The sequence below is a fragment of the Peromyscus maniculatus genome, chromosome 19 (assembly GCF_049852395.1).
Source record: "Peromyscus maniculatus bairdii isolate BWxNUB_F1_BW_parent chromosome 19, HU_Pman_BW_mat_3.1, whole genome shotgun sequence".
Lineage (NCBI taxonomy): Eukaryota > Metazoa > Chordata > Mammalia > Rodentia > Cricetidae > Peromyscus > Peromyscus maniculatus.
Window position 1 is genome coordinate 29681568 of NC_134870.1, and position 10547 is coordinate 29692114.

The window sequence follows — 10547 nt, forward strand, 5'->3', positions numbered from 1 at the left end:
CATTTGCAAGAGCTCCCAGCCCTGAGGCCTGTCCCCCAACGCCCCGGCCATGCCCGCCCGCCCTGAGATACTTCCCCCTCAGAGCAGGGTCAGCGTTCAGCTATGTGTGATGTTGGAGGGTTGGGGATGTGCTGGCCGGTGTGTTTTCCTGTTTGTACTATGAGAGGAAGTTGGCTGTGAGTCAGCAGACACAGGAACTGTCAGTAACTAGAGGAAGACCCCAGCTTCTGGGGGGGGGGGGCAAGGATGGGGGGAGCAGGGGAGTGTGAAGAAGTGGGTCCCATCTCTCCCGCCTGTCCCAGCTCAGGGAACGATTGTCATCCTCAGCACAGCCCCGCTTCCCCAGAGAAAGGAAAAGGATGACAATAATAATTAATAATTAAAAGGTCCATAATAATAACTACCAGTTTTTTGAGAGCTGCGGGTGTCCCGGGGCCTGTGCGAACACGGCTCTGAAAACTTCAAATCACAATACTCATATAAACTACTCATCACAAAATCATATAAAATAGGACATGTTACAACCTTCGTTTTATAGATAAGGAGAGAGGACAGTTAAATGACTTGATCGAGCTAGAAAGCAGCAGATTCTCCAAGTCACCCACAACCCTGGGCGGGACCCCCTGAAACAGGTGCCTTTGCCGGAGGACCCCTTCTTCCCTCCAGTGGTGGTGACAATACTCCTCACGCGTATTCGGCTACAAGGAATGAAATCAATCAAGGCCCCACTGCTTCCCTCTGAAAAGGGAACTCCTGCCCCAAGATCCTTCAATGACGGCTTGGCAAGAGATCTGGGGAGTTAAACTGCGCGATGGAAGGTCCATGACCCCTTCTCCCAACCTCCTTTCTTGATCTTGCTCTCGTAGTTTTCCCAGACCGAGGCCTCTGCCCCTCTCACAGGCAGGGCCCCCTTCCCCTCTCACAGGCAGGCCCCCTTATCTTGTCTAAGTTATCCATCTTCTCTCCCCCACCCCCACCCCCAGACAGGGTTTCTCTGTGTAGCTTTGGAGCCTGTCCTAGATCTCACTTTGTAGACCAGGCTCGACTCAAACAAACAGAGATCAGCCGGCGTGCGCCGCCGCCGCGGCCACCACCACCTGGCTTATCCAGCTTCTTGTTGGAAGTCAGACTGAGCCTGCAAGAGAGGGAATTACAAACAAACAAACACACAAGAAACCCACAGTGCCCCAGGAAATGTGCCAGTGCTAGGGTTATCCTGGTAAGGTGCAGGAATTCCAACCCTTTTTATTTTCTTTCTTTTTGGCAGCCCGGTAGAGCATATGAACCCCATTTCACACTAATGTTTTAAAATGCATAAAATAAAATATATGAGTATAAAGGAAACCAATTGTCTTGCAATAAAGTTATAAAACTATTTTAATGTGATAGAGTAATGTATGTGCTTTTTATTAATGCTTTAAATAAGATCAAGTGTGAGGTTGATACCTCACATAATTTTAAAACAGTAATGAACATAAATGATGTTTTAAAGATCTGCAATGCTATGGTATGGAAATGCCTGTGATTCCTATTCCTAACAAAGCTATAATTATGGCTAATATGGCTGGCTTGTAATCACTTTTGTAGCTGAAGGAAATGGTAAATATCACCAATTTTTCTCCCATATGAGTTCCAAGTTAAGGGCACCAGAGTCAGGGCGGAGCCACAGAGAGCAAGACCCGGCTTCCTCGATTAGGCTCCACCCTCTCTAAGTCAGTTCAGTGATATGAGGTGGGTGGAAAGCTTCTGGCCCTTGGATTGTATTTCCTTCTCCCCTTCCCCCTTTCCCCTGATCCTTCCTCTCCTCTCCCTCCTATCTTTCTCCTCCCTTCTCTCTCCTCCTCTTTCCCATTTTTAAAAAATTTCTATTTTCTGTGTATGGGTAGTTTTGTCTGATTGTGTCTGTGCATTGCTATGGGATGGTCTTTCTCTACGCTGTGAATGTATGTTGCTACGACTGATTAATAAAGAAGCTGTTTTGATCTATGGCAACATAGGATATAGCCAGGAGGGAAATCTAAGAGAGAAACAGGGAAAAGAAAGGCAGAGTCGGGCAGATGTCCAAGGAAAAAGATGCCAGCAGACTGGTAATGCCAAGTCCGTGTAAAAAAAACATAGATTAATAACAATGGATTAGTTTAAGATGAAAGAGCTAGCTAGCAAGAAGCCTGAGCCATAGACCAAACAGTTTGTAATTAATATTAAGCCTCTGACTGGCTATTCAGGTACCGGTGGGCAGGAAAGATTTATCCTGCTACAGCTCACTAATTGCATGCAGTGCCTGCAGAGCCCAGAAGAGGGCATCAGATCACCTGGAACTGGAGTTACAGGCAATCATCAGTTGCCATGTGGGTGCTGGGGATCAAACCCAGGTCCTCTGGAAGAGCAGTCTGTGCTCTTAACCGATGAGCCATCTCCCCAGTCCCCTCTGTTCTTTCTGTACCTGCATTTCTGTCTGTCTTGCTCCGTTCTCCACACCCTCCACTTTGGACATTTCTGTCTTTCTCCCTGTCTCTAGATCTCTCTGTGTGTTTCTGCATGTCTGTCATAGACTCCTGCTGCTTTGTGTACCTGCATTCTCATAATTCATCCCTGAGGGAATAGAGCAGATTCAAGGGGACTCCCCGCAGCCTAGACTCAGCGAGACAAGGAACATTCTTTGATTCTACAACAGTGGTTCTCAACCTGTGAGTCGTGACCCCTTTGGGGTCAAATGACCCTTTCACAGGAGTCGCCTAAGACTATCAGAAAACAGCCTGGCAGTGGTGGTGCACGCCTTTAATCCCAGCACTCAGGAGGCAGAGCCAGGCGGATCTCTGTGAGTTCGAGGACAGCCTGGTCTACAGAGCGAGCTCCAGGACAGGAACCAAAACTACATGGAGAAACCCTGTCTCAAAAAACCAAAAAATAAAAATAAAAAAGACCATCAGAAAACACAGATGCTTACCTTATGGTTCATAACAATAGCAAAATCACAGTTATGAAGTAGCAAGAGAAATAACTGTATGGTGACCACAGCATGAGGAACTGTATTAAACGGTTACAGCATTAGGAAGGCTGAGAACCACTGTTCTAGAATCTTTAGGAGTACTCCAGAGCCTCAGGCTCTGACCTGAGAGCCAGGGGTTCCCCCCGCCCCCATTTCATTCTTAGCTTCTGGGAAGGTAGAAACGGTCGAGAGGGAGGTGAGAGTGAGGGCGGGAGTGGGTGGAGAGCCCCTCCGTTAGGAGACGACACTAAAGCTCCCAGCATCCGGACGTGGGCACATCAGGTTGTCCCCACACTCTTCTCCGTGGAGCTGCAAGGCAGAGGCTCTGAGTGGTGAAGCCTCCCTCCCATCCTCTCCCGCCCTCTGAACCCTGCTCAGGGTTCATGGGAGGCTCAGGGATGGCATGGCTCGGAGCAGGCCTGCAGCTGTAGAGAGATGAATGAGTCCCAGGAAGGAACAAGTCTAGGTAAGCGGATGGCTAGCGTCCCCTGGAAAGCTCTCTTCGTTTCTGGGAGGCCAGCTTGGGTTCCTACTAAGCCCTGAGTCAGATTCTCCAACTTTTCACTGGTCAAGATCACTACCACCACCCTCCCCTCAAGAACGGCAGAACCCAGCTCACTGAAGAGAGAGCTGACATGGAGCTTGTTTTCCTGTTGGGGTAACTTCTGTGGGTCTCCCCAGGGCCTAGTAGACAAAAGGCACTATGAAGGAGATCCCTCCAAATAGTAACTCTGGAATGCCACAGACTCAGTTCACCCGGCCTAAAAAACGCTGCATTACTGAACGGCTCCAACCTGCCTGTGCTATGAAACCCAAACAGAAGCTGTAGGATCCAGAATAACCAAAGCCTTGTTACAAACACAAAATATGAGCAGGTTCTTCAAAGCTGTACCTCGCAAAAGGTCTTCGAACCCGCTACAACCCTTCTGAGCCGCCACAAACATCAGACATCGGGCGCATGCCCCAGTACGGTATGTCAAGGCTCTTCCCCAAACCAGTCTTTTTCTCTCCCATGCTCTTCATGGTGTGGTTTGATTTGGTCTCTGGCATTTCGCATAGCATTGGGAAATCCTAGATGTTAACTCTACCATAAGGGACAAAAGAAGCATTAATAGACAGGGGGAGGGGCAGAACGCCTCCTTCCATGACGACAACACCTCTTTTTTCCTCAGCACCAAACAGTAGACTACTACCATCATTATCGCTCTGGAAGTCACTTCATTCACGAAAAGCCCACAAAAAGCCGTTGTCACATAGTGATTAAAAACAAAGTCTCTACAATAAAATCCTGGCACTAACTCAACCAGCTGTGTGACCTGAGCAAGCAACCTTAACTCTCTGTGCCTCAATATCTTTTTCTGGGAGAAAAAAAAAAGAAAAAGAAAAAAGAACAATGGAAATGTAGCAGGGCTGTTGGGAAGATCAGTCCATGGGAATACATGAGTAACGTACGGAACGGATCTGATTCACAGATGCTTACTAAGTGTTCCCAGTCCTTGCTAGTGTCCTTACCAAGCGCTCACCCGGTCACTCTGGGAATCTATTCTGCTTGCCCAGTTAGCACGCCCTCACCCTGGCACATCCCAGTGTTTTAATTGGTTTGCTTGTGGCTCTTTATTGAAGCAGGATAGAAGGACAGGAAAAATTCAGCGGATATGAGAAGGGAAACTTGAAACGTCTCAGCAGCCAAGAGTCAAGAATTGCAGCCCGGCTGTCATTTGCTGTGAAGATTGTCTATATAGAGACAGTATTCCTTTTTATGTAGAGATATTTCAAATAAGGATGTGAAAATAGCGACGAACCATGCTTAAGTCCTAAATGCAGGTGGGCTTTCCGGTCTCCTTTCCCAGATGTAAACCTGCAATTTTCTGAGAATATTTCAAGAGACCCTGTTTACAAGAAGGCATGTCTTATCCCCTTGTTCAATTTTTCAGCGCCACGATTTTATTTTATCAGATTGCAAGGCGACCCAAGGCACCCTAGGAACCACACTGTGATTTCATTTTACCAAAAAGAGTGTTGGTGGCGGTGTGTGGGGTGTGGGTTTCTTAACAGCCCTTTGAGGCGTAACTTGAGAGGCCACCAAAACTGAAGACACTGAAGTGGGACTGTCCCAAGCTCACGCTTGGGTGAATACTATCCATTCCCTGAGAGCCCTCCTTTCAGTTACCCCCCTGTTCACATCTGTGTGAAAATCTCTCCTCAGTAAGTTCCAGCAGTGCTGCATACTAGATCGTGCTGAAATTCTTTTCTGAGACACTCGGAAAGCTTCTGGCTTTAGCAGAATCTCTAAGAAATTCCCCTCAGGCGGCTCTAGGTGGCAGTGTGGAGCTGCGGTGTTTAGCCCCCACCCCACTGCGGCTGACGTTATGGCCCAACGTGTCCGTATAACACTCCTGCGAGTGTCCACCCTCTCCCCGATTCCCAGCCGGCTTCTTGTCAATTTAGCCATTTCCTGTCACCCCTGCCACACCTCGTCACTTCCAAGCATCCTCTCTAGTGGCCCCTAGCTCTCATCCCCTCCCCTGCCTTCACCCTCCGGGTGGCAGAGGCCATAGCCAGCACCTGCGAGTGGTCCTGATGAGATGGGCCAGTGTGGCGGAGGGGACTCTGAGGAGCACAGACTCCTACTCAATTCTTTCTTAATTGCTTTCTAAATTGTGTATGTGTGTGTGATTTATGTGTGAGGGCATTTGTGCATGTATGCATTTGTGTGCAATGTGGGAGATTTGGAGGCCGAGGTCCACATCAGGTGCCTCTCACTATCATTCTCTACCTTACTTATGTTAATGAGATAAGGCCTCTCATTAAGCTCAGAGTTCACTAATGGATCAAACATCTCTGAGGATTCTCCAGTCTCTATGCACCACCGCGACCACCAGCTTTTAGGTAGGTTCTGAGGACCAGGTCCTCACACTTTCCCAGCGGGCGCTTTACCAACTCAGTCATCTTCCCAGACCCTTGTTTCATCTTCTTCTCATATTTTCACCGAGCATCCCTGGGCTAGCCACCGCTCCACGGATGGGAGACAGAGTATCACCAGACAGTGGTGGAGCACTGTGGGCGCCATGGGCCCTGGCCCCCGACTGTGAGTGGCTGCCACCTTGCTTGCTGACCTTGACCAGATGTCCTCCCTATTCAGATTCCCTGCCGGTGTCCTTCTCACCTAAGGATCACCGGAGAGCTTACCGGAGGTTCTTTGTTCCTACATCCTGCTTGTGGTGTAAACAACTTAGGTGCATCCTGTATTTGGTGTAAACAACTTAGATGCAAGAATGTAGAACATTGGGTCTAGAATGTAGACCATTGGTAGCGAACTTCTGCCCTCCGGGGATCCTCCATTTGTGTTGTAAGCCTGTATTTAAAAGGTTTCTTCCCTCTTTCAATAAATGGCATTCGGCATTCATTCGTGGCGAATGACTGGCTGTCTCTTGTCTCTATTTTTAATCCGCAGCCCTTTGCTCGGACATGGTGAACGGGTATCGGTAATGCGGGCGTTACCGCTACAGAGCACACCTTTAATCCCAGCACGCCGGAGGCAGAGACAGGCAGATCTCTGTAAATGCAAGACTGGCCTGGTCTACACAGTGGGGTCCAGGTAGACTAGGGCTAAACAGAGAAACCCTATCTTGAAAAACCATGAGAGGGACAGAGACAGAGACAGACAGACAACGAGAGAGACAGAGACAGAGAGACAGAGAGAACACATCAGACTCTAGAGAGCCCCATCTGCTGGGAGGGGAAACATTCACCTAAGACCCCATCCCCACCCCCAGGAACCAGCTTTACAAGTCAGGATGCAGCTTCCCGGGAATCACTCAATCAGAACACAGTAATAGAGGCAGCTCCCCTGGCCCTGGGGGCGGCGGGTAGTCTGTGAAGAGGTGTTCTAAAAGCTCGGCTTGAGTTGAGGTCAGAACAAAAGGGTAGTTAAGCGGACTGGGTGAAGAGAGTGTGGTTGGTAGAAAGATCGCAAGTGCAAAGGCCCTGAGGTAGAAGCAAGCCTGGAGAGTACGGAAGAACGGGGGTGGGGGGCACTTGGGGTCCCCCTGAGAATGAAGGGACTTCAGGAGGTAAGTTATGGCAACCTCTGCAGTTCTTGGCTGGGATTTGGTCTCCAATCCAGAGCTGTGGGGAGGCTGGGAGGAGCTGAAGTACAGGGCAGTAGGGTGTGAATTTTAAGAAATGGTGGTGGCTGGAAAGTGGCACTGCCCTCCTCACTGCTAATTCCTCTGGCCTGAAGCCTGGGCCGTTCCCCCCAGCCCCAGAGTTACCCTCCACCCAGCCCTTGCACAGCGCCTTCTCTGTGACAATGAGGTCATCATGGGGGAGGAGAGAGAGTTCCAGGCCTCTAAGCCTCCTTTATCTTGGTGCGCTGGGATAGCTAGGGGGGAGGGGAGGAACAGGCATGAAACACCTCCCTTCCCCCATCCCCACCCCCACATCTGGGCCCAGCTCCTGCCACCCTAGGCTGTTGGCAGCGTAGGTTGTATTATATAGAGAGTTTTTTTTTTTTTTTTTATGCAATTTTATTGCAAGACATTTTATGAAGGTCATGTAGTACCACGGCCACCACAAAATCCCTCTGGGGCCCTGGGCAAGTTTCTCTCTGGGACTCAGCTTCTCTATGAAGAAGTTAATGGACAGCACTGCTCAATAGAACTTTGTGCAGTGGAGGGCGCATTTTATATATTGTGCCGTCCAGGGTGAGAACCGGGACCACATGTGGCCAGGAGACACTGTAATGCGGCTAGTGAGCCAAAAGGACTGAGCTTGTGATCTACTGGTGACTAAAGAGCCTCTTGTGGCTACTGGCTACCATGAGGGACAGCACAGGCTGATCTTAAATGTTTCGAGAATCTAAAACATTTGTCGATCATCTCCCGACCCTAGAAAAATACCCTGAACCCAGCCTCCTCCAGCCTAACTCCTGTATCCCAGGCAGGTAGGGTATTCGGCAAACTGGCTGCTGCCCCCCCTCCCCCACCATCTTCTCTTCCCTTTTTTCTGTCTTGAACATACAGAAGTGGGATTTTCCCCAGAGGCAGAGGAATGGCAGTTATGATCTCAGGAAATAGCTTGGAGTCAGAACTTGTACCCAGCATGATGCACCCCACACATATTTAAAAAGGCAAGGCTGGGTGGGTACAGGGTGGCATTAGGAATGTTTGGTGTCTCCTCAGTTCCCTGTCCTTCCTCCTGACCAACCCGCTATTCTGTCCCTGGGCCAGTCCCTACTGGGGCCCAGATGAAACTTACTCTGGAGTTGGAGCTATACACTGGCTTGAACCGTTTATGAACCAGGGATTTGGGAGTAGCTAGAAGACGGGAGACTGTTTTGTTTCAGTTTTTTTTTTTTTTTTTTTTTTAGATTATTTATTTATTATGTATACAGAAGAGGGCGCCAGATCTCATTACAGATGGTTGTGAGCCACCATGTGGTTGCTGGGAATTGAACTCAGGAACTCTGGAAGAGCAGCCGGTGCTCTTAACCTCTGAGCCATCTCTCCAGCCCCCTGTTTCAGTTTGTGTGTGCTGCTATAACAAAACATCTTGGAACTGAGAGATGGCTCAGCGGTTAAGAGCACTGGCTGCTCTTCCAGAGTTCCTGAGTTCAATTCCCAGCAACCATATGGTGGCTCACAACCATCTGTAATGAGATTTGGTGCCCTCTTATGGCCTGCATGGATACATGCAGGCAGAACATTGTATACATAATAAATAAATCTTAAAAAAAAAAAAAAAAAAGAACATCTTAGACTGAGTAATTCTATAAACAATAGAAATGCATTTCTCATAGCTCTAGAAACTGGGAAGCTGACCAAAGTTTTGGCTTGTGAGGACACAAGCTTGTGTGCACACAAGACAGCATCTTGTTACTGCATCTGCTGAGGGAAAGAAATGCTTTGACTTCACGTGAAAGAAGGGACAAGCTTGACAAATTTATAAAGGATAAGGCAGGGATCCACTCCTAACCACCCAGGAGGACCCCACTTCCTAATGTGATTGGTTAGGTTCGACGGGAATTTGAAGACAGTACATTCAGACCATAGCAGACTAGGCTAGGAGGAGGCTTCCCTCAGCCTCAGCTCAGGCCGGGTCTTCAACTGTGGACAGTCCAGCGACTGTCCTGCTCTTCTGGACCGACCTTCTGCCTGGTCCTGTCTCCTATCTCAGTGCCACCTACAGACTCAGGCTGTCACTGTGCAAAGCATCTAAGGGCAGACTCTGGCCTCACCCAGAGGACCCCACATCAAGGAAGGAAGCAGCAATGTCCCTTTCACCGTCAAGATCCAACCTCTCCTTCTCAGGAAACTCTCTCACTAACCCTGTTACAGGTTCAACTTTCCCTCAGAGTCACTTTTTAACCCCAGATACCCCAACTCTCCTTCCCTGTCCCCGCCTGCCCCTCCCCCCTCGTGTCCAGGGTCAACTCCCTTTCCCTCCATATCAGTGTAGCATCTGGTTGCTTCCTGCCCTCTTTGGCTCCAGCAGAGATGCAGGAGAGGGATTCAGGTTCCCACCGTGACCACAGGGTGGGACACAGCAGGGAAGCACCTTTTCTTAGACAATTCTTCTAGAAGTAGGTGGAGCCTGTGGCCAATATGCAGGTGGACTCCAGGGAAGATAGAGCCCAGGAAAAGGAAATAGTGGCAAGATGTCACACCCTGCAGTCCGGACTATGGCTTCCCTCCCATGAGCCTCAGCGGCTCCAGATTCTGCTCCCTCCAGCACTGGATGAGACTTTTCCACAGGAGGCAAGGAAACACCTTGTGATGGCCCGTGTCTCTCACCCGCCATTTGCCTTCTGCAGGTCAGTGCTTCCCATGGAGTGAATATCCCATGCTTCTGAGTTCTAGCGTATGGTTTTTGGTGATGCTTGGAAGACAAATTCTGCTCTGTGCTATGTAACATTTTAGCTGATCCCGGAAGTGGACTGTGCTGATATTTTTCTTTTCCTAACTGGACACAGTTAGAGTCATCTGTGAAGAGGGGACCATCATATTGGCAAGTCTGTGGGGGTAATTTCTTTTTTTTTATTTATTTTTTAAATTACACTCATGATATTAATCACATTTGTAGTATTCATAGATTACAATCGCAGTATTCATTCAATTATATATATATATAATTATATTTAATTTTAAATGTCAAATGTCATTTCTTGAAGGGGGTAGAAGGTCTTAAATACAGGCTTACAGCACAATGGGAGGACCCTGGAGGGCAGAAGTTCGCTACTCATGTTTTACAATCTTGCATCTAAGCTGTTAACGCCCATTATTCAGGATACACAGACAAGGAACTTCCCTTAAGCATTCAGGAGGGTGGAACCTGGCAGGAAATTAGCATTGGGAGGATATCAAGGTCAAGGTCAGCAAGCAAGGCAACAGTTACCCAAAACGGGGGCCAGGGCCCTGTAGGTCCCCTTTTATTAAAAAATTAGCTTCTGACTTGGGTTGTGTGGGACGTCAGCATGTCACCTTACCCGTCATGGAGACGCCTGCCCAGGCCACACAGGTGCTCTGTCTTAGGTTGGTGAGTGCCCCCTAGGCATTGC